The sequence below is a fragment of the Lontra canadensis genome, unplaced genomic scaffold (assembly GCF_010015895.1).
Source record: "Lontra canadensis isolate GAN:19392208 unplaced genomic scaffold, GSC_riverotter_1.0 scaffold46, whole genome shotgun sequence".
Lineage (NCBI taxonomy): Eukaryota > Metazoa > Chordata > Mammalia > Carnivora > Mustelidae > Lontra > Lontra canadensis.
Genome location: NW_022631040.1, coordinates 5,047,611 through 5,073,480, shown reverse-complemented (window position 1 = coordinate 5,073,480; position 25,870 = coordinate 5,047,611). Strand labels below are relative to the sequence as shown.

General features: G+C 33.1%; 1 pseudogene; it reads right to left on the bottom strand.

Annotated features, from left to right (window-relative positions):
- LOC116876620 overlaps nt 1-22,422 on the bottom strand; it is a 48,435-nt pseudogene extending 26,013 nt beyond the window's left edge.
- Between the last annotated feature and the right edge of the window lie 3,448 nt (nt 22,423-25,870).

The following is a 25,870-nucleotide window of genomic DNA, read 5'->3' as shown; positions in this document are numbered from 1 at the left end:
AAGAAGAAGAAGAAGAAGAAGAAGAAGAAGAAGAAGAAGAAGAAGAAGAGGAGGAAGAAGTGAATAGAAAATGAAATGGCATATTTTAATTGTTGAGAAAAAAGTCAACTCTGAAATTACCTTTTAAAAGTAAAGACAAGGGGCACCTAGGTGGCACAGTCAGTTAAGGCTCTGACTCTTGGTTTTGGTCATGGTCTCAGTGTCAAGATATCAAGCCTCACATCAGGCTCTATACTGAGTGAGGAGTCTGCTTCAGGTTTTTTCTCTCTCTCTCCGTGTTTCCTCCCTGTGCTCTCTCTTTTTCTGTCTCTAAAATAAATAAATCTTAAAAAATGAATAAATAAAAGACAAAATGAAAGAATTTTTGGTAAAATGCAATCTGAGGGTATTTAGGGCAGTTTGAATTATATTACAAGGAATGCTAAAGAAAGTTCTTCAGGATGAGAAGAAATGACAATGCATCAGAACATCATCACCTTATTCACTCTATGGTCTCATGAATGTAAAGTGAACTTGTTCAGAAGCTACATTACATGTGATATTGTAACAGACTAAATGTGGAAGCAGATATAATAATTCAGCTATCCTTTCTTCAATAGACACTAAAGAGATCTTAAAAAATGTAAAATGTGCTTTTTTCACTGTTTTTTTTTTGAAAATAGTTATTTCAATAAAAAGTCCTTACCCATGTCAACTTGTCATGGGTTTATCTTTGCTATTTTTGTGACTTAGTAAGTATTTAAAATTTACCTATTTTTATTTTTATTTATTTATTTTGGAGAGAGGGAGGGAGCATCGAGGGGAGGGCTAGAGGGAGAGTAAGAGAAAAACTTGAGCAGTCTCTGCACTAAGCACAGAGCCCAACATGGGACTTAATCCCAGAACCCTGAGATCATGACCTGAGCCAAAACAAAGAGTCAGACACTTAACCAGGCACCCAAAATTTATCCATGCTTTGAAAAAATCTCAAACAAGTAAGGAATGGTGACTCAAATTACCATTTGATTTAAAATGATAACATATTAATTGCTTTAAGAAGCAATTGACTCCATTAAAATATATTTTTTTTATTTCGTGACTTGTGGCACACACAAAATTAAAAACAAAATAATAGGACAGAGGAAGGAAAAATATTATCCTGCCTTAATGCCATATTTTATATTAAACTCTCTAATATTTATTCTAAATATACTGTGATAAACTGAAGAAATATATTACAGTAATACAAATAGGTACAAAAAAACAGTAGAGAAAATAATATCAAGCTCTGTAAACTCCAAGTATTAACAAAATAACAATTAAAATAATAATGCAAATATTTAATAAAATAACAATTAAACCAAGATAAGTCTAAAAAGAAAAGTAAATGAAGAAAGGAAGTAGATTTATATAAAATATATAAAAATTATATTAAATGTAAATGATCTATTGTAAACAAGAGACACATTTTAATATAGATAGCTAGATTGAAAATATAAAGGGGGGAGTGTATGGGTGGATCAGTCTGTTAGACATGCAACTCTTGATTTCAGCTCAAGTAATGATCTCAGAGTTGTGAGATTAAGCCCTGCATTGGGCTCTGTACTGAGCATGGAGCCTGCTTAAGATTTTCTCCCACCCTCTGCCCCTTCCTCTGCTCATGCTCTCTCTCTTTCTCAAAAACAAACAAACAAACAAACTTAAAAAAAAAAAAGTCCTCTTTAAAAGAAAATTAAAAGAGGGTAAATGATAGGACATAGAAATAGTAAGCATAAGAGAGCTTTTATGATTTTATTATTATCAGATAAAATTGATTTTAGGACAAGATGTACAACAGAGGTAAAGAGGAATATTTCATAAAGATAAAAAGGATAAGACTTCAATATGTAACAATTCTAAACATATATATACATAGCAGATTCTAGTGTAGCATCTAACAAATCTAAAGGAAAAATAAGACTAATCCATATTTACAATTGGAGTTTTTTTGACATACTGTGTTCCTTAATTGATAAAATAAGTAGACACAAATTCAGTAGGTATATAAACCAGCAGTATCAGCCAGTGTTTGACCTAATTGATATTTATGGAACACTATGTGAAAAACTAAGGAATTACCATTTTGCTGAATACATGGAAAATTCACTAATTTAGTCCATATTTGGATCTTATAAAATAAGCCTCGATAATTTAAACAAGTATCAAATGAAGTATATCTTACAGAGTATGTTCTCTGAATATATTCAATTAAATTAGAAATTAATAACATTAAGATGCCTAGTAAACCCTGAAGATTTTGGAAATTAGGGGCGCCTGGGTGGCTCAGTGGATTAAGCCACTGCCTTCAGCTCAGGTCATGATCTCAGGGTCCTGGGATCAAGCCCCACATAGGGCTCTCTGCTCAGCAGGGAGCCTGCTTCCCCTTCTCTCTCTGCCTGACTTTCTGCCTACTTATGATCTCTCTCTCTGTCAAATAAATAAAATCTTTAAAAAAAAAAGATTTTGGAAATTAAGGAACATGGTTTTCAATAATTAATAGAATAAAGAGGGAATCTCAAGAAAATTTAAATTCATTTTGAACTGAATGATAATCAAATCACAACAAATAAAAAATGTATGAGATATAAAGCATTAGTTATAAAAATATTTATATTTTAAATGCTTGTTTAGAAAAGAAAAATGGCTTCAAGTCAGTGATCCTTGTTTCTTTCTTAAGATACTAAGATACATTTTGAAAAATTAAATGTACAAATTCATTGAGAAACATAATTCATCAGGCACAAAAGGAAATAAAAAATGCAAATTGTGTTATATCTGTTTAAATAAATACATTTGTAATACTTCCCACATAAACAAACAAAACCTCCAGGGTTCCTATCAAATAAAGCAATTCATATTAGTAAGTAAATATAGCAATGACATTGGCTAAACATTTAAGCAAAACCAATTTAAAGAAGAAATAATACAAATCTAATACAAATTTCCCAAAGATTGAGCAGAAGGGAATAATTTCTAATCATTTTATAAGATGTGTTTAATCTTAATATCAAAATCTTATAAGAACATTATATGAAAAAATATTACAGAATATTATGTCTCCAGAATTTAGATTCAGAAATCCTTAACAAAACATTAGCAAATATATTTCAGCAATACATAAACAAGTTGATACATCATTTCCAAATTATATTTATACAAACAATTCGCTGAAAATCAATCCATGTAATTCATCAGAGTAGCAGAAAGAATAAACCCGTACACCTTATATACTTGGAAGAAAGAATGCTACCAAATTTAACACATATTCATGTTAACAACTAACCAAATTAAGAATGGAAGGGAATTTACTAAGTATGATAAAGGACAGTTACTAAAGAACTATAGTTAACATGGAGACATATTGAATGAATCCCCACTATCAATGGAGAATAAAATAAAATTATGTGCCTACCTACTACTGTTTAATATTGTGCTGCAGAAAAATGACAATGCAACAAAGAAAGGCAGAGAGAGAGAAAGATTGCAAATAAGCCAATAAAGCTATTTATCTGCAGAAGGCATGGTTATATACATAGAAAATTATGAGAAGTCCAAAAATTTTTTAAAAAGAAATAAAATCCTAGAAGTAAATGTATTTAATAAGAAAATGGCATTAATACAGAGAAATCAATTATATTTTCATATGTTAACAAGTGATTGGCAAATAAAGATGAAAATATATACCCCACATTTTAAATACACAGAAATACATTTTTTGAACAAAAGATATAAAACACTTAGGCAAAATAAAGCACAAAATATTACTAAGAGAAATAAATGATGAAATATATAAATAGATATTCTCATTAGGACATTCAGCCTTTACCACAAGATCATAAAGTTAATTTTTCTTTTATTTGTTCTGAGATCTAATTATTATTTAGAGCTACAAAAATCTTATGCTGATATTTGTTGATAGTATGATCAATAGTTAATTTTAAAAATATGTATAACCAATTGACACAAAGACATTTATTATAAAACACATTTTTTTTGCTGTTGGACAGGGTTATCTTTTTCATAAATCAGTTGTTCATACAAGCATGAATCTTTTTTTAGTCTCTCTATTCTGTCCCATTGGTTTGACTGTCTTTCTTTGTTTCCATGTCACATTGCATTAATCTCTCTACATACATTGATAATGAGTACTGATAATTTGCTGGTACAATCTTCCATATTTGGTTTTCTTCAAAACTTTTGACTATTCTTGGTTCCTTTCATTTTCTTTAGATTTTAGAATTAGTTTGTATAGTTTTGACCAAAACAAGCAAAAAAAAAAAAAAGTGAATATTTATTTTTATCTTGAATCTAGATATCAATTACACATAACTAACATTTTTATAATATTGTGTTTTCCAAACTGTTAACGTGATATACACTCTATTATTTTGGCTTTCTATAATTTCTATTAAGTATTTACTTTAATTTTCTAAGTAGAGACCTGTCACATTTTTTACTTGATTTATCTTCAGTTATTAGATTTTTTTTGATACTCATTTTTCCAAATAGCTTTTGTGTGTACATAGATAATTTTTGTATATCATGTTTATCAACTGGTATTGCTATATTTACTTATTAATTTAAATTGCTTAACCATAGATTTTAAAATTTTCTATCTACTTTTGTCTAATTTTTTTGTGGCCACCAGCAACATATTGAATAAAAGCAAGAGTAATTAATATTCTCATCTGAGCTTTGATTTTGGAATTATATGCTATTTTATTATTAAGCAAAAAAAGTATTTTTTACTAGAGAAAAGATAATCCCATTTTATACCTAGTATCTGAGATATTTGTCATAAACAGGTATTCAATTTTATCAAATTATTTTTCTATGACTATTGGGATAATCAAGTGAATTTTTCCTATTTCAGGTAATATGTTAAGATTACCTAAATTGATTTGTTGAAGTTACACCAACCTTATGTTGCTAAAATAAATGTAGCATGAATATGTTGTTTTTTGTTGTATTATCATTTTATTTTTCATTGGATATAATTTGTTAATATTTGGCTTTCTTTTTTTTCACTTATGACAAGAGAGAAATTATTCTCTGATATTATTTTCTGGTAATGCCCTGGCCAACTCTTGTTATCAAGACTTTATAAGACCTTTTCCTGAAGAAGTAAGATAGGATAAAACTGGATAACTATGAGATGGGGTGAGGTGGGGGTGGGGAGGGGAAAGGGGAGAGGAAACCAGGGAGCAAATTTTTCACTATGGACCTTTAATGTTTTCTGAATCATTTGGATACCATTTGAAGATATTATCTAAATAGTTTAAAGTGAAGAGAAAAGTTGCAACACTTTAAAAAAGGTGGGTGGGGGGAGGAGGACTCCATAGGACTTACATAACAATATGTGATCCAATTGTCTGCAAAATTTAATGAGATTCGGGTGTTATTTTAAAATTCTGAAATAGTTTACATAAGTTTGGAATAGAATGTACCATAAAAATTTGGAAAAATTTCTTACAGAAATTCATTCATGAGTTTTATTTGTGAAATATTAATATTTAATTATTAATAATTTAGATAGATGTAATATCCAATTTTCTCTTTTATCATATCAGTTTTTTAAGTTATATTTGAATGTAAACCTGTTCATTTCATCTAAATTTTCATGTACATTAACATAAAAATATTCATGGTAATGTGTTAATATTATATTTGAAAAGTGTGAGGATCTGAAGTGATGTCTTTGTTGTTCTTTTAAAAACATAATTTTTCTTCCTTTGTTTCTTGATTCAGTTTTTTCAGAGATTTATAGATTTTCTTAGAATTTTTCAAAATCAAATTTTGTTTTTATTGGTCCGCAATCATAACTTTTAATATTTTCCCAAATGAGTTGAAAAATTATGTCCATACAAAAAAAGCTGCATGAAAATATTTGTATCAACTTCATTCAGAATTATCAAAACTTCAAAGCAACCAGAATGTCCTTTACCAGGTAAATATAGAAATAAATTGTAGTACTTTCAGACAATGGCATGTTATTCAATGGAAAAAAAAGAAAGAATAAAAGAAAGAAAAAAAAGAGCTATCAAGACTTGAAAAGACATGGAGGAAGTTTAAATGCATGTAACTAAGTGAAAGAAGTCAACCTGAAAAGGCTACATATTGTATGATATCAAGTATATGACCTTCTAAAATTCTAAAGGCAAAACCATTGAGACAATAAAAGGACAATAAAAGGATCAGTGGTTGCCAAAAGTTAGGTTCAAGGGACGGATGAATAAAAAGAGCATAGATCTTTAGGGCAGTGAAGCTATTCTGTATGATACATCAATCATAGCTACTGTCATTATACAGGTGTAAAAACTCAGAAAATACCCAGAGTAAACTCTTATGTAAACTTTAAACTTTGGTAAAAATATATTTAGTTTTGTAAGACACTGTCAAACTGTCTTCCAAAGTGACCGTGTGTTTTGGACTCTTGTCATTCTAATATGTGTGTAGTACTATCATGTTGTTTTAAATTAAATTTATATTTAAATAAGCCTTCATACAAACATTAATTCATACAAACATTTCTTTTAATAGACAGTTTTTTACCGTTTTAGTCCAACTGATTTCATAACGAACTATTTAAAGACATTTATTTATTTAGAGTCTAGTTTACAAACAATGTTACATTAGTTTCAGGTATACAACATAGTGATGTAACATCTTTATACTTTTAATATTGCAATATTTCTTTCAGATTTATTTTTAAAAGAAAATTTTCATAACTTTAAAATTAGGTAAATATCTCATTCCAAGATTTCATTCAGGTGAAAATTCAATCATTACTATAATTTGGTTTTGATTTTAGACAGTATAAAGCTGTTGAATTAAATTAGATGAATTTGTTAAATATCTATTCTGAAATATCCAAAATATATTTTAATTTGGATATATAATATAAAACATATCCAATACTGTTATCAGATTTTCCAAAGGAAAAATAAATGGACCAAAAATGAATATATCCTAATGTATGTATATCCTAATGAATTAATGTTTCATTATGGTATTGAACAAAAATCAATTTGTACTTTTTATACCTTAGAAGCAGTACAAAGTAACCAAGATTATAATAATGAGAACTTAATAATGGATGTAGAATCTCTAAATAGATAATGATGTTCACATCATTGAAAAAACACTAAAGGATTTAAAAATTTTTTAAATCACAATTTTTAGGTTAGATTATTACTTTTTTTGGGGGGGGGGTCTTTTCAATTTGGGTGTTTTATATATTCCTAGTTAATGTGATGCTTATTTGCCCATTTGATTTCTACTGGCTTAATTTCCTTTTGTTAATCACTTATGAATACATATTCTCCTAAAATGTTGCCTTTAATGGTGTGCAAGCATCTAGTTCTGAAAATTATTTTTTAAAACTATTAAAAAATATCTTCTAAAGAACATCTGCATTTCCATGACTCAGTTTCAATACTTATTCCTTTTTTTTCCTTTTTTTTTTTTTTTAAGATTTTTATTTACCTGACAGAGAGCACATGCACAAACAGGGGGAGTGGCAGGCAAAGGGAGAAGCGGGCTCTCCGCTGACCAAGAGGCCCAATATGGGACTGATCCCAGGACTCTGGGATCATGACCTGAACGGAAGACAGACGCTTAACCAATTGAGCCACCCAGGCACCCCTCAATGCTAATTCTAACTTACTTCCTTGATCACATAAAATCTCTTCCTTATCTGGACTACTTCATTGTGCATACCTTTTAGTGGTTGTCAGGTATGTAAGTGCTTTACAACAGCATTTCTTGATCTTTTCGTTTGATGGTAAACTCTTTGGTGGCAGAAATCAGTTTTAGAATTGAGCTCAATGTTTATCAGAATATTTTGTACATATTAAGTCAAAAATATTTATTTGGATCAAAATATTTATTGGATAATCATTCTTACAAAGTAGCCTGTAGATAATTTGTACATATAAAATGGTGAGGTCTTTCTTTAAAAGGTCTTATTGTTAAATAATTTCTTAGATAACAAAACTAAGCAAAAATAGTGTCAGGTAAAGGTTGTGTGGAGTGGAAATAATACACATAATTTTTCACTAATTTCAGGAAAAAATACTTGCATTTTGGCCAACTTTATGATTTTCTCTAACTTATTTGATCCGTTTGATTTATGAGTATCACAATTTGTGATGTCCTAATTTAACCATAGACCAGTTTTTCCCTTCAAAATGAATTTTACTCTGTAGATAGTGCATTTTGATGCACAATTTTTTATTTTCATGAAGTCCAATTTGCTTTTTTTTTTCTTTTGTTGCCTGTGTATTTAGTGTTATATCCAAGAAATCATTGCCAAATCCAGTGTTGTGAAGCTTTTGTTCTATGTTTTCTTCTAAAAGTTAAAGCTCTTATTTCGGGTCTTATATTTAGATCATTGATTCATTTTGAATTAGCTGTGTACATGGTGTTAAGTAAGAGTCTAATTGCATTCTTCTATAGGTTGATATTCCGTTTTCCCAATATCATTTGTTGAAAAGTCTGTCCTTTCTCCACTGAATGATCTTGGCACCCTTGCCAAAATTATTCAATCATATATACCAGGGTTTAGAGAAATGCAGATCAAAAGTTTTAGAAGTGAAAGAGCTGGGGGGATGGGTGAGCCTGGTGATGGGTAATAAAGAGGGCACAGATTGCATGAGTACTGGGTGTTATACGCAAACAATGAATCATGGAACACTACATCAAAAAATAATATATGGTGACTAACATAACATAATAAAAAAAAACTGCAATGAAATAATATTTCATACCTATTCAGATAGTTATGAGGAAGGAAGGTAGTTTTGGCAATGAGGTGTAAAGAATTTGGAATGCTTGAGCACTATTGGTGCGACTATAATATGGTATGGCTGCTGTGGAAAACAGTATGGGAGTTCTTCAAAAAATTCTAAAAACGAACTACCATGTGACCCAGAAAGTTCACTCTTCGGTATATACCCCAAAATACCAAAAGCAGGGTTTCAAAGAGGTATTTGTACACCCGTGTTCACAGCAACATTATTCATGAACACTAAAACATGGATGCAAACCAAATGTTCATCGATTAATGAATAAATAAGCAAAAGTAGTATATACATAAATGGAATATTATTCAGTCTTTTTTTTTCCTAAAGTTAGGGTCCATGCCCAGTATGGAGCCCAATGTGGAGCTTGAACTCACAATCCTGAGACCAAGACCTGAGTTGATATCAAGAGTTTGGCACACCAACTGAGCTACCCAGGCATCCCATTCAGCCTTAATATGAAAGAAATTCTTCAATATACCACAGCATGGATAAATCTTGAGGACATTATGCTAAGTGAAATGAGCCTGTCACAAAAAGACAAATGCTGTATGAATTCCACTTATACTTAGTCAAAATCATAAAGACAGTAGTATAATGTTGGTTGCCAGGGGCTGGAGGAAGAAAAACTGGGAAGTTATTTTTTAATAGACATAGAGTTTCAGATGTAAAAGACAAAAAGTTAGGGAATGGATGTTGGTGATGTGAGTGTATTGTTCATACCATTGAACTGTACACTTAAAAATGGTTAAGATGGGGGCACCTGGGTGGCTCAGTGGGTTGAGCCTCTGCATTCGGCTCAGGTCATGACCTCAGGGTCCTGGGATCAAGCCCCGCATCGGGCTCTCTGCTCATCAGGGAGCTTGCTTTCCCTTCTATCTTTGCCTGCCTCTCTGCCTACTTGTGATCTCTCTGTGTCAAATAAATAAATAAAACCTTAAAAAAAAATAATGGTTAAGATGTTGGCACCTGGGTGGCTCAGTGGGTTAAGTGCCTGCCTTTGGTTGGCTCAGGTCATGATCCCGTGGTCTTGGAATAAAGACCGAAGGTGGGCTCCCTGCTAAGCAGGGAGTCTGCCTCTCCCTCTTCCTCGACCCCTGCCTCCACTCATGCTCTCTCTCTCTCTCTCTCTCACTCACTCTCTCTCAAATAAATAAAATCATTAAAAATGAATAAATAAAATAAAATGGTTAAGATGGTAAATTTTATGTTATGTATAGTTCAATATATTAAAAATAAATAAATAAATAAACTTACATCAAAGGGACATATTCTTGCTTTTAAAAATTAAAAATTTCTGTCTTTCATGAAAATACACTAAACAAATTGAATTTTTGATGTTTGCAGTTCTCAGAAGGTAAACTGTTTCTGCTACCATTAGCAATCTTCCAACAAATCCAATATTCAGAGGGAGTGCCCACATTATATATGCAAATAACTTATTTGCATACTTTAAAAGATACTTCTACATGAAAAGGGATAATTGCAAATCTAAATACTCATTGGCATGTGAAAATATGTCATTTGCATATGCAGTTTAAATATCTGTTTTTGAAAATCCTGATGCTAATGTGCAATTATTTGTGGCTTTGTTGACATGTGTTTTTCAGGTTGTTGGTTTTTTTTTTTTTTTTGTATTTGTTTTAACAGGCTTGTTTTTAGGCTGTGGTGTTATTCTCTAGCATTTTTGCTGACCCATACTATTTTTTATTATGTCAACCATGCTTTTAATCACATCAGCATACATTGTGCTATAGGTATAAGTGCAGAGTTAACACATTTAAGTGAGTCACTGCCCAAATCCTGTTAATGAAACTGTACCTGGTCTTCCCTCTTAAAACTTATGTTTCCCCGACCCCCTGAAAAAAATTTTGCCTGCTAACTGGAAAAATATTCCATATTAGAGGAACATGATTTAGTTAATTTACCCTCTGGAGAAGATAAAATATAGCATAGCCACTTCACAGCTCCATGTATCCAGCCTTCTTTGAACTCCAAAACAAGACATGTTTCATCATTCTCTGATAAGTTCCAGATTTCTATTGGTCTGTTCAAAGCCATTATTTTCCATCTTGATTTCAATTACTTATTCAACAAATTTTTTTTTTTAAGATTTTATTTATTTATTTGACAGACGGAAATCACAAGTAGGCAGAGAGGCAGGCAGAGAGAGAGGAGGAAGCTGGCTCCCCGCTGAGCAGAAAGCCCGATGCGGGGCTCGATCCCAGGACCCTGGGATCGTGACCTGAGCTGAAGGCAGAGGCTTTAACCCACTGAGTCACCCAGGTGCCCCAACAAATACTTTTTGAGCACTTACTCTGTGACAATCTTCCAGGTGCTTACATTGCATCTGTGAACAAAACAAAGATTCCTGCTACCTTGACTAGCAGAGAAGACAGACCATGGAGTATACATCATAAATAAATTGTGTATTATATTAGAAAGTACTGAGTGCCAGGAAAAAGAGAAATGAAGCAGGTTGAGCATGGAAGGAGAGAGATGAAATTTTAAAAGAATGGACAGGGAATGACAAACTTTGAAGATATTTGAGCAAATTTGAGGGAAGTTAAGCCAGAGGCTATGTGGAAAAAAACATTCCAAGCAGACAAAAGAACCAACAGTGGGGAGAATGACCTGCCTGCCTGAGAAACAGCAAAAGACCAGTGTGACAGAGGATGGACAAATGAGGGGAAGAGTCACGGGTATGAGATCTATGAGATAAGCTATTGCCTCCTTTGTCTTGCTCATTTTGGTGTCATAATTCTTTGAAAGAGTTGCATCATTATGCTCACTAAGCCCTATTCTTTTTCCTCTCATTTCCCCCTAAAACTATTCCAGTCAGGTCATCTCAGCTACTCTACAAAAACTGCTCTTGTCAATAACCTCCATTTTGAGGAAGCCAAATGTTGGTTCTGATTCAGTTCTCATCTCACATGAGTTATCATGTCCATTTGACGTTGTTCCCATTTTCCTCTTTGAATCCCTTTTCTCACTTGGCTTGTTTCCTCCTACCTGTCTCCTCAGAGATACTGTAGTACCAGTTTAGAATGGAATCTTGGTCTGATCAGTGGGTCTGGGGGTGGGAATTGGCTGGAAGGGGCACAAGGGAATCTTTTGGGTGTGACGGAAGTGGTTTTTTTTGTTTGTTTGTTTGTTTTTAATCTCGGTTATGGTAGTGATTTCATGTTTATATATTTGTGATAATCATCAGAACTTACACATGAAAAGGGGGGATTTTACTGCATAGACATTCTATATCCATAAAGGGGATTCTTAGTCGGGGCGCCTGGGTGGCTCAGTGGGTTAAGCCACTGCCTTCCGCTCAGGTCATGATCTCAGGGTCCTGTGATCGAGTCCCGCATCAGGCTCTCTGCTCAGCAGGGAACCTGCTTCCCTCTCTCTCTCTCTCTGCCTGCCTCTGCCTACTTGTGATCTCTCTCTGTCAAAAAATTAAATAAAATTTTAAAAAAAAGGGAATTCTTAGTTAACACTCAAGAATTATTAAAAAGCCATGGGAAGAAATCCACACTTGTATACCATAGTCAGTTTATGAGAATTGTACCTGCAAGGCAGTAGAGAAAAAAAATTATTATATAAAGTGTGTAAATATATAAATTATATATATAAAGGTACTATATAACTCTGGTCATGTATAGACGATTACTACATCTAGAATATAGAAAGACAGCCTACTAATTTACAGATAAATGAATAAGTATTCAGCTTTATTAGTTTTCAATAAAATAATACAAGTTAAAATTTTCAATTAGAGGGGTGCCTGGGTGGCTCAGTGGGTTAAGCCTCTGCCTTTGTCACAGGTCATGATCTCAGGGTCCTGGGATCGAGCACCACATTGGGCTCTCTGCTCAGCAGGGAGCCTGCTTCCCCACCTCCCTGCCTGCCTTTCTTCCTGCTTGTGATCTCTGTCTGTCAAATAAATAAATAAAATCTTTAAAAAATAAACAAATAAGGGGCGCCTGGGTGGCTCAGTGGGTTAAGCCTCTGCCTTCAGCTCAGGTCATGATCTCAGGGTCCTGGGATCAAGACCCACATCGGGCTCTCTGCTCAGCAGGGAGCCTGCGTCCCCCTCTCTCTCTGTCTGCCTCTCTGCCTACTTATGATCTTAGTCTGTCAAATATATAAATAAAATCTTTAAAAAAAATTTAAATAAATAAAATAAAATAAAATAAAATTTTCAATTAGATACCCAATGGAATGGCTAAATTTGCAAAAATATAACAAAACAACACTTGATAATAGCAAGTGTTGACAAAGATATGGAGGACAGGACTTCTCAGACATTATTGGTGGGAACATTATTACTTCCTTGGATTTGAAAAAATAAAGGTAGTGTCTACGGTATTAAACCAAGGATATTTTGAGGGAATAATGACTGGATAGTTATATTAATTTACTTTTTGCTTTTCATTGGTAGGACAGATGTGTTCAAGCTATACAGTCAGAATTTGTTTGTTTTTTCTAGTTACTACTTTACTAAAAAAATATGGTAGAATCAAGGTTAACAACAACAACAAATAAGTCTGGTACATATTGTTAAACTGTTTTCTAAAAAGAAATAAAGATATATGAGTTCCAATTAGCAATATAAATGATCATATTATGTCACTGCACAAGATATTATGTTTTTTTTTTTAAAGATTTTATTTATCTGACAGAGATCACAAGAAGGCAGAGAGACAAGCAGAGAGAGGAGGAAGCAGGCTCCCCGCTGAGCAGAGAGCCCTAGGCGGAACTCGATCCCAGGACCCTGAGATCATGACCTGAGCCAAAGGCGGAGGCTTAACCCACTGAGCCACCCAGGTGCCCCCAGGATATTATGATTTTAAAAAGTTAACCAATTATAAAATCAGAAAGTAACATTTTAAATGTTTAAATGTCTGATTAATGCAGACATTGAAAACGATTCTCTTTGTCGTTTTCCACTCAGGATTCTATGCAACATTTTAGTCTCTGCTAAATTTAAGTGGAAGTTTTACATATAAATCGTCCCTTTTTTGGTGGTTATAAAATTTCCGTTATTTATTTCCTTTAAGCTGGCCATATTTGTTATCTAAGATATCCACGTACATTTATTTGTTTCTGATGAAAATAGTCTTCAATTGCTGTATTTAAGTGCATGTAGTTTGTTTCGTTTGCTCAGATAGATACAATTTGTTTCCAATTATTTACAGCATTTTGTATACCACTGCAGGAAAACGATTAAGGGAATGTTTCAAGCATTGTTTGCTGGTACTTCTCTGACACCTTCAATGTGATTAGATAAGAGAATCAGGTTTTAGATGTAATAACATAAATAACATGAGTTATCGTGCTGCTATGGAGGCCTTTTTTAAATAAATGCTCACTGTCCTTTCATTTGGGCTATGCTTCGTTTTTTGTTTTTGTTTTTGTATTAAACATAAAAATAATTGAAATTGAAATAAGAAAAATATCAAGACAATATATTTTGTTTAGAAATAGAATTTTCCATTTAAAATGGACATTTTGTGTTTCCTTGTTCTCTAAGAAGCTAGGAAAAAAGCAATTGTTTTATTACATCCATTATGTGACTTATCATTAAAAGGCTTTAAAGATTTTATTTATTTATTTGACAGACAGAGATCACAAGTAGGCAGAGAGGCAGGCAGAGAGAGAGAGGAGGAAGCAGGTTCCCTGCTGAGCAGAGAGCCCGATGTGGGGCTCGATCCCAGGACACTGGGACCATGATCTGAGCCGAAGACAGAGGCTTTATCCCTCTGAGCCACCCAGGCACCCCATTAAAAGGCTTTAGATTACAAAAATAACTTTTGTCATCAATACTTCAGTTTTTTTTTAAAGCACAGATTTTAAAAACAAATATTATTTTAAACGGAAATGGAAATAAACACCGAACTAAACTAAGTACAGGAGAGATATGCATTGACAGGTTAATAATACAAAGGTCCAATGCATTCTCCTTTAAAGGTTACAGTTTTCTTGAGATATGTAAGTGGAAAACAACTGTAGCATAATTATCCTATCTCTAACAATTTTCAAAAATATAATTTAAGTATTTAATATATAATATGATTGCATGAATTTTGAAGTTTTATTGAAATATTTTCTGTGGCAATTTATAATCTCATCATTTTATTGATGAAAGCAGCGATATATATATATTTAGTATATCTATATAGATATACATATCTACATGAGTACATATGCTTTCATTGTTAATTTAATTATAAGTGTTAAAATTCAGCAAGTATTAGGAACTACTATCATTAGGAGCACAGGTATGTAATTAATAGTTTATACCCAAATGTCCTCTGCCTTACTGAAATATTGAGGTCAATCTATATGCTACAGATCAGATTGAGTAGAAGTGGTTATAATTTCACCTGTGCATCTCACTAGGAATATAATCTCACAAAACATAATGATACTTTCTATTTATACTTCCCAACATGTGAGATAGTCACAGTTAAATGACAAAACTAAAACAATTAGTAACAACCTTGCTGTCCTTTATTCAAGGGAACACAATCCATGGGATGTGGGAGTATAGCACCTCACAATCAGTGGAGCACTCCTCCCCAAGGATTTGGGGCAAGAGGAAGTTATACAGAATGTCAAGAAGATAATGCAGAAACAGGGTATTATTGGCTAGGAAGTTGGGATTTTCCTTCATAAAACTGGCAGCTCCAGTTATCTAACTAAAGCTAAGTCAGAGGATTATGATTGGGGTCAAGTTTCCTTGACAATGAGGTGTTTCCTGTATGTGTAGACTGATTTAGTTGGCTTATAGAGTCTTAACTCCATTAACTTGTTATGGATTTGATAGGTCTAGTTAATATTTAGGACTTACTTGGCTCTTGGCAACTTTTGATCATGAAACCAGAAACCAGTTCAGGGCTGTATTTCACAATTCATCATACACTTTCCTTGGAGATGGGAAATGAACTTCTCCAAGGTTTTTACCTAAACATTTTTAAACTATCTTTAGAGGCATTTATTACAATGTGTAAAATTTAGTAGCTGAGCTAAAAACTCTGTTTATTACTAATTTGAAAAAATCCTCTAAAGTCCCAATTGACAACATTGAGTTGGTCTAATTTATGTAATTGCATTGGCTTAGAAATAGCCAATTGGTATCTTGCTTTAAAAGTTCCATAAATCAGGTGCACCCAGGTGGCTCAGTGGGTTAAAGCCTCTGCCTTTGGCTCAGGTCATGATCCCAGGGTCCTGGGATCGAACCACGCATCGGGCTCTCTGCTCAGCGGGGAGCCTGCTTCCCTTCCTCTCTCTCTGTCTACTTGTGATCTCTCTCTGTCAAATAAATAAATAAAATCTTAAAAAAAAGTCAAATTTAAATGTTCCATAAATCAAATTTTCATGTGTTTTTTTTTTTTTCACTCAGTTCATCTTCATAGATTGGAAAACTTAGATAAATCTGTAAAAGACATTTCCATTTTTAGGATTCACAAGAAGTTTTGGAATATAGTGTTAAGAGTAGACCACTTTATATTATCTTGTATAATCAAACAGATTCAAAGCATTTTCAATCTTAAAACTGACTTTATTTTGTGGTAAAAAATGTTTTTAAATTCAAAAGAGGAAAAAAGATAGAAAAAAAAAGAAATTTAAAAAATCGTAGACTGAATAATGTAGTGACCACTTTTGAATATGTATATAAATACTTGGGTCTACCAAAAGTATTTATTTTGTAGCCCCAGTATAAAGTTTTCATATTTCATTTTGATATTTCAGTTTTGATATTTCATTTCATTTTGGTTTATATAAATTCTATATTATATATAATTCTATTATATATATAATTTTATTTTATATGTTTATATTTTATATATTTATAATATATAAAATTCTATATTATATATAATATATATAATCTATATTATATATAATATATAAAATTATATATTATTCTTAAGTGTTTGATTATCTGTTTTTCATTGGCTTGATTAATGTATGTGTGACATAATATTGTTCAACCACGAGCAGGGAAATTTTTCTATGAGTTAACTGAATTCAACAACCCCAAAGTGTAAAGATTGGTAAATCCAGATGTAATGGGCATGATTAAATAGTATTAAAAATGACCACAACTGGGCTGCCTGGGTAGCTCATTTGGGTAAGTGTCTGCCTTTGGTTCAGGTCATGATCCTGGGGTCCTAGGACCAAGTCCCAGATCAAATTCTCTGCTTGGTGGAGTCTGCTTCCCCTTCCTCTCTACCGCCTGCTCATAGTCTCTTTCTTTCTCTCTCTTTCTCTCATGATTTTCTTTCTCTCTCTTTCTCTTGTGCTTTCCTTCCTCTCATGTTCCCTCTCAAATAAATAAATAAAATCTTTAAAAAAATAAAAAACACTACAATTTACACATGCAAAAGGGTTTGTTGTTTGATCCCTTGAAAAGATTTACTTTGATGCATGGTTTTCAAATTTTTTGATTTTGACTCAAAATAAGAAAAATATATGACATGCGCATACACACACAACTGAACAAAAAACTTATCAACCAATTTTAATCCAATTTAAGATGAGCTCATTCTAAAGACAATGAGAATGGTTTCTTTGCATAGCTCATACTTTGGCTATAAAGGGAAGTCAAAGAAAAAAATTAAAATAGTGGTCTAAAAATGGGGCTCCTTTATGTAACTTTCTTCCCTCCCTATTTTCCTCCTTCCTTCCTTCCTTCCTTCTTCTATTCTTAGCAGATTATATTATTTACTCTCAGCTCTAAATTCCACCTTTGTTGCTACACTGCAAAAATGGATCTGGGTCCTTAAATATCTTTCCTTTGTCAGCTGGCATGGTGTTAAATTTTGTCTGTAGAGCGTATGCTAGAGACAGCACAAGGGGAAAGGGCCACTTTCTGATTCCAGTGTGCTCACGGGCAGGTTCCTGTAACACGCACAGGTTGTCTGGCCTCCTGCTCTGCAGACACTCGCCCATCCCAATGGTGAGCTCCTTCAGCTTTCTCCAGCACCAGGTTCATGCCATACTGGTAGATTTTCCGAAGTCTGGACCCTGAAGATGCACAGTGGGCAGACGTATCCTGTGACCGCAGCTTTCCCTGGCACTTGGTTCTGTGCTGTTGTACCAGAATGCCACAGGTGAGGCACCTCCAGGACACCCTAGAGGGCAGATTTCAGGAAGTTGGAGAGCATCTTTCTCAAAACTTCTGCCAGTGTGACACCACAGTGACTTCTCTGCTATTCTGTGATCCAAGACTGTGCCTTCTCCAGGAAGGTTTGGATCTCTGCCTTGACACGGCCTTTTTTTTCCAGTGTTGTATCTCAACCTTAGTATCTGTTTCTACAGCCTTTAGGTTTTCCTTCTTACTATTCAGTTTCTCCTTACTCAAATCCCCTGTTAGAATAGTAATTCTTCATATGAAACTTTTTTTTTTTTAAATTACTGTGTGGTTTCTCTCTTCTAATTGGACTAAAACAGATATATTTATTTCTTTCCTTCCTTCCTTCATTTACTTACACATATTCTGTCCTCTGAATATAATTTAAGAATTTACTATTTCTACAAGATGCCTTACTTTACATAATATATATGTATATGCCTAATATGAATATGTTATATATAAAATTATATAACTATATATAGAAATAATTGTGTATATATAAATTCATACATATTAATTTAGTTATAGCCTCTTACTAAGAAAGATACTAGTAAGCAATCTAATATTCAAATTAGTCCAAATTGAATATTTGGAAAGGGATAAGAAGGGTGGAAAAGTAGGGGAAAACAAGAAATGAAGTAGCATATATTGAGAGTTGAAAATCAGAAGGTAAGTAAAAAGAGTAGGGAAACAGCAGTTACTAACAGGAGGTGGAGAACATACTTACAATTCTGTAATTATGAAATAGAGTAGGGGAATACCAAGTAATTAAATATAAATGAAACAAAGAGCTCAATAAAAAGTAAAAATAACCCATAATTGAACTCCATATTAAAAATATTTTGACGTTCCTCTTTATGAGACACGAAATATTTTACAAATATTATTTTCTTTTCTCAATGAAAATTCATGGAAACTTCCCAAATCACTGGAAATAAAGTAAGGAAAGCTTTCCTACAATTGCACAATACAGAAAGAACCAATATTAATATTTTAAACTTTTTATAAGTAGGGTGTTTCCAAAGCATGAAATATATATACTTACTGAATAGATCAATGAATAGGTTGACACATTGAGAAATACACTAACAAAATTAAGAGCATATGTATATCGTTTTTTAAATTTATTCTGAGACACATATTATACTGGCTGCTAAACATTTATGTTTTAAATAAATTTTTCAGATACATGGCTTACTTACAGCAAATTGCACAAGTTAAGAGTGCACAGATTAGTAAATGCACCAAAGGAAACACACACCCAAATATACATCACAGAAAAAGACAAAACAAACGACTGAATACTACCAGTACCCCAGAAATCCCACCCATGCTCATTCATACTCTATCCCCAACAATGCCTCTGAACACAACCTCTGTGAAGTTGAGCAAATCTCTAAGCCCTGTCTTTCCACTTATCACTCCCTCTTCCATGCTATTTTCTTGGAAAAACTGAAAGGTAGGGGGAAGCTGCTGGGTCTAGTGATCATTCTTGTGTTTCTGATTCTCCTGTCATTCAGGGCCTGGCCAATTTCTTCTCATCTTCAGTGTCTCTCTGATTAATCGGATCTTCTTATACACAGATTAGACATCTGCCCTCAGGAAAGGAGGGTGTTACAGTCTCCACTCACCTCATGATGGCTCAGTTCTCTGTGGAATTTAGTTCATCAGGTCTTTCTTGTAGTCACTGTATCAGTTTGCTAGAATACCATAATAAAATATCAGAGACGGAGTGACTAAACAACAGACCGTTCTCACAATTCTGGAAATAAGATGCTAGCAAAGCTGACTTCTTCTGAAGTCTCTCTCCTTGACTTACAGAGATGGCCCTCTTCTCTTTGTGTCTTCATATGGTTATTCCCATGTGTATGTGTCTGTCGTAATCTACTCTTCTTATACGAAAATCAGTCATAATGGATTTTTATGTTTTCTCCATTTTTTCTAGTTTTTCTCAGGAGATATGATATAAACTATTCTGCCATACCCATACCTTGATTCTCTAGGAATATAATTTTTAAAAAAATCATTTGTAAGTAGATGCTAAATGAGCTCTATGTTCAGAAATGAATAATTGATAATATCCTGGATATTCTAAACCTAATTAAAATTGCATAAATTTTTACAATAAAAATATGAACAGCCAGAAAAGTGTTAAGTATAACACGTTAAATGTTCAGTATTTACAAAAAATATTAAAATGCTTATAAATTAAGTGAGAAAATTACATCTTTGGATACATGGTATGCTCATAGTTGAACAAAAATAATTTTTAAACTATTTTGAATATACTGGTATATATACAAGTCTATAGTTCAAGTGACTAGGTGTCTATAAAATTAACAACTGAAACTTGCTTCATTTTAAATTTTTGGTTTAAGAAACAGACTTTATTTCCATGTCTTTGAAAATTGTTGCCATATTGTATGTTAACAAAATTTTATAAGTATAATATTAATATAAAACAACACAATGGTAGCCTTGTTTTGTAGTTTCTCATTTTGACCGGGATGCGATAAAGTTCTCAAAAGCTTCTCACTGTGGGGCACCTGGGTGGCTCAGTGGGTTAAAGCCTCTGCCTTCAGCTCAGGTCATGATCCCAGGGTCCTTGGATCGAGCCCCACATCGGGCTCTCTGCTCGGCGGGGAGCCTGCTTCCTCCTCTGTCTCTCTCTCTCTGCCTGCCTCTCTGTCTACTTGTGATCTCTGTCAAATAAATAAATAAAATCTTAAAAAAAAAAAAAGCTTCTCACCGTGTGAGTATACACACATAAACAGTTCTCACACATACCATGTCAAAATGTCTTCAGTGTAATAAGCATTCTTATATAATTAGATGACATTTATGCTTTTCTGTCCATTTTTCATTTATAATGGAAGATGACACATATAATTTAGATTTTTTAGACATATCATCATATAGGTTCTCAGCCGTATCTTTGCAAACTAAGCACAATTATTTCCAGCCCGATTCTTTCTGAAAGTGTTTGGTTTGGTTCAGAACATTTATTTTATATTTTACTCAAAAGACTTATTTTTAAATTCATCATCAGTAAAATGATTGGGCTCCAAGCAATTTTAATACTTTATATATCACTGTATTTCATAATGTTATGTTTTCATTAATTAACATTTAAAACACCCCTAGATGTTATGGTTAATTTCAGTTTATTATACTTTCTACCACTTCTTGTTTTCATAAACTTATTATGGTACTTATAATGGTATTGCAATATTGCACATGGGTTAACTGATTTGGGGAAGAAACCCACACACAAAAGAGTATGTAAGTTTCCTATTTAATAAAGAATATGAAAGGAAAGTCAGTTGAGGAGAAATGTAAACAGAGAAGGAATACGTGATGCATAGCTCACCTAAGACTCCTCAAGCCTCACAAGCCACTCAGTGGGGGATACCTTCAGGAAAATGTGCCAGCAAATATTATGAATGGTCATCTTGCCAGATACAAGCAACTGTATTTTATACTGGAGTTTGGGGCTTACACACATAACAGGAGAAACTTAAACCCACAATTTGCTTTTAGTTCTTCCATCAAAAAAAAAAAAAGGAAATATGGCTTCTCTATTTATTGAGCCAAAATCAGTGGCAACAAAGCCACAACATCAATATGGGGAGGTGGTGGCAGGAAGCAGAATCAGAGTGTAGGCATCCCTGAGCCGTTCCCCTCCCTCCACCTTAACAGTGCTAAAAAAAAAAAAAAAAAAAAAAAAAAAAAAAAATCACATTTCCCTACAGGTTTGAGTCCTATTGAAATCCCAGGCACATGCTTTTTTTTCCTTTTTTTCTTTTTTGCCACAGTTACATATTTTTCTTATTAAACACATGGGAATACACTGCCTTTCCATAGGAAAATATATCCTTATGTTTTTCTTGAAAAAGTCAAGTCCCTGTCTCAATTTCATGTTCTCACTTTTGATAAAGACATGGGTATAGTGAAATATTTGTCTAATATCAAGGAAAACAAGAGCAAGCCCCATGATAGATGGAAGCCATACCAGTCAAACTCTAATCACTGGAGAGAAACCACACAGTAATTTGAAAAGGGGAAGTTTAATAAAAGGGGTTATTAACTATAGCATGGGATTGGAGGAACACAGGATTGGCTAGTAAGAAGGAAGGCTGTCAGCATTCCTATATAACAGCAACAGAATCCTACGTCAACAGCCATCGTGCAGGGCAGTGCTATAGGACCTCAGCAGGTGCTGTTGGAGTGCTGCAAGGCAGTGGTGTGCTGGATGGCAGAGAACATCATGGAAATCTGCCTTCTCAAGTGCTGGGTGGTGTCTCACTGCAGGCACTCAGCGATGTAACAGCCAGAGAGACATTGAGGAGGAGGTGGTACCAAGGGAACTTCTCGGTCAGTGGGTTCTCCCAGCCAAGATGAGCTACATTGCATCAGCCAGGTGCTGAGAAGGCAGGTGCAGGTGTTTTCACATGCAGGTGCCGGCATGGGGAACACACTGGGACCTGGAAACCAAACCTCTTCCTCCAATGTCTCTCCGGTGCCCTCTACTGACAAACCTTCAGTGCCAGCGGGCAAAAGGGAAAAAAAAAAAAAAAATTTAAAAGGCCCCAGGTCCATTTTTACCCAGCAATCAAAAAGGGTGAATTTGGAACTGAAAGGCAATAAATTGAGACTCAGCACAGAAACCGACACTTTGACTCAGGATCAGGGAGCCAATAAAAAATGATTAAGACAGTGAGCATGCAAGAGCGTGGGCCTAGTAAGGCCAATGCTTTATATTTTTCCTGAGAAAATTGAAAGCTGGACTTTTTTGTGGAAAACCTACCATATTTTAAGTATTGAGTAAATTAAAAATCATATCCAAATAATGTGTTTGATAACAAACAAACAGGCCCAAACAGATTGGGGCCAAATCTGGCTTATTCTGGAAAGTCCGGTTAGAATATTGCTATAATAGTTTGACAGCTTATCTTTCCTCTATTCTCAGCACAGATCGGATTCTGACTTCAGGCTACTGAATTGGTTTAGACAGTATTCCAAGTGTAGTTTGTAAGCCACAACTTAAGATGCGAGTGCCATATTACTAGTCACAGAAATTTTTTCCTTCTATACTTCCCTTATAATCACTCTAACTCTCCTTTATAAGGACTTTACTAACTCTTTGCAAAGACCCCACCAGTCTTTTTTGAAGACACAGTTTAAGATACCGGATTTAATTAATAATGTTCTGGATGCCTTTAATTAATTTATTTAATTTAATTAATAATTTTCGGGACACCTGGGTGGCTCAGTCGGTTAAGTGGCAGCCTTCACCTCAGGTGGTGATCCTGGGGTCCTGGGATCGAATCCTACATTGGGCTCCTTGCTCAGCGGGGAGCCTGCTTCTCTCTCTGCCTCTGCTTGTCTCTCTGCCTACTTCTGCTCTCTCTGACAAAAAAATAAGTAAAATCTTAAAAAAAAATAAAAATAAAAATAATAACTAAAAAAAATAGTGTTCTGGAGCTGCAGGTTTGTTTGTGGTTTAAACATTTGACCTGCATGTAACAACGGTATTTTCTAAAATAACTACAATATAATGGCAATAATAGCTACAGTTTAAATACCATTACAATCACTTTCTTACGCATTTTGAAATTTTGTTCTCGTTTTATGTATACACATCTATCTGCTTTGCTTTTTCACATTTTTTCAATGTTTTAATTGTTCAAGATCATAATATCTGAGTTGCATTTTTACATATAAAATGCAAAAAATGACTGAGATTGTAAAAAAATGGAAACAGAAAATAATTTAATTAATATACATATGTTAATACTATTTAGTTTGTCACTTTAGTTTGACAAGTTTTTATGACTGATTAAGATACCCCTATCCTGCCCTCTCCTAGAACCCAGTGTATCTCACTGTCTTAAAATTTTACACACCACACTGTATTTTTTGTCTTATTTCCCTTATTTGAGCAAGATGGTAAACTTCTAATAAGCAAGAAAAACAAGTTTTATTTTTACTTTCAAATATCTGGCCATTGTAGATAAATTTTGAATGATTTACAAATTAATGATTGAATGAAGAATAAATTCCTTTCAACTTGTGTTTTTCCATACCCACTTTTAATAATCATTTTTAACAAAAACAATAAGAAATATAAAAACCAAGATAGTGAAAGGAATTTAAATAATTATAGTTTTAGTGCCATTCGAACTCCATATCTAAGAGCCCATTATCATTATTTTTAAAATATTTCTTATTTATGTTTTTTCACCAAGTAATGGCTTAATTTTGCAAACAGGAAGTCTGAAATACTATTTTAAAACAAAATTTGAAATACACTTTTGAATGATAGATCTTGCCCTTATGGGGGAGAAGAAGCTAGAGAAAACAAAACAAAACAAAAAACCTTGCCTGTATTGAAAATTATTAATTTTGTCAATGTAATTCAGACTGGACATTCAAGCATAAATTAGTAACCAAGCATTGTGTTTTAAACAATTCTTTCTAGGTCTGCCAATCCCGGTCTCACATTCTCAATCCCGGACATACCCACTTTCAACAATTTTGCTCTGTTTATTTGTACATTTATTTCCATGTTTGTAGTTTTTTTTTATTTATAACTTTTAACAAATATCTGCCAATTTCCTATAATTCACTTTGAAGGCCTATCTGTCTTAATCTCTTCCCTAATAGATCATGGTAAAAATACGTATTAAACAGAAATAGATTATTTTTGTTAATATTTAACTATTTATGTTAACATTTTATCCCAGCTTTATTTTATTCTATAATTTCTAAACCAGTTTTGATAATTACAGTTTCGAATCTTCTAATCATTTTAAATCTTTCCTGGGATTTGTGTATGACTCAATTATCCCAATTCCTTTGCCATTAGAAGTGCTTTGCTGCTGCTTCTTTTTTTTTCCCCCCTTTTCAACCATATAGCTGCTTATTGTCAATTGTGCTTGAGTTATTTTTCACAATTGTTGGTAACTTCAGTCTTTCATACAACAAATATTCTATTTGTTTCTTAGACTGCACAGCTGATGTAACACTACACCAGTGAAAGAAATGTACCTAATGGCCCTGTAGACAATCTTGAATTCTCCCCCACCTATGATAGTATAAATGAAAATTGAAAAGAATTTAAGCCTTTATTGTATTTCCTAAAAATAAAAATGAAGTAATATTATAGCTTATAAAAATGAGAAAAATATGTAAAATAAATTTCCATCAAGCATTCTGGTCATTAACTATGTAGCTGTAAAAGACTTTCAAGTTTTTCTGATAATAGCTAAAACTCAGTTCTAGATTTTACAGATGGCTATTTCAAAAAAGGGTATCAGAAATAGCTCTCAGAAAGAAAATATGTCTCATGCAGAGAATAGTAGTAATAATTTCAATACAGCATTGTACCAAATTAAAATAACATCCTGGCATGTATCTCAGCATATATAGCATGTATATACAATATATAGCTATTTAAATCATATTAAATAATTTTTGGTAGTCACATTTGTGTACCATGAGCCTATTTTTCTTAATCCTCAAGAAATACATAACATTTTATTTCAGTAGAAAGACAAAAATTATGTCACGTTGTCCATCTCTCTCTCTTATAAATGTCTGTACCTATTTACTGAAGTTAGAAATAAAAGATTTTTTCCAAGAGATAACTTACTGTACAATGTATTAATCTGTGAGGCATTCTACAAAGCTTATTTCCCATGATGCTTATTTTCCTACCAAAAAAAGCCTAAAATATTGATGTCGCAGGCATATTTTACAAATATACATTACAAGGGTTTTTTAAACTATATTTTTAAGCCATAAAAATTGTATCAAATGTAGTAGCAAGTGTGTTGGATATACCTAGAAAAAGTCTGGAAAAGTCAAGGATTTTCAAAACTGGTAATGATAATGCATTTTAATAAGGAAGTGT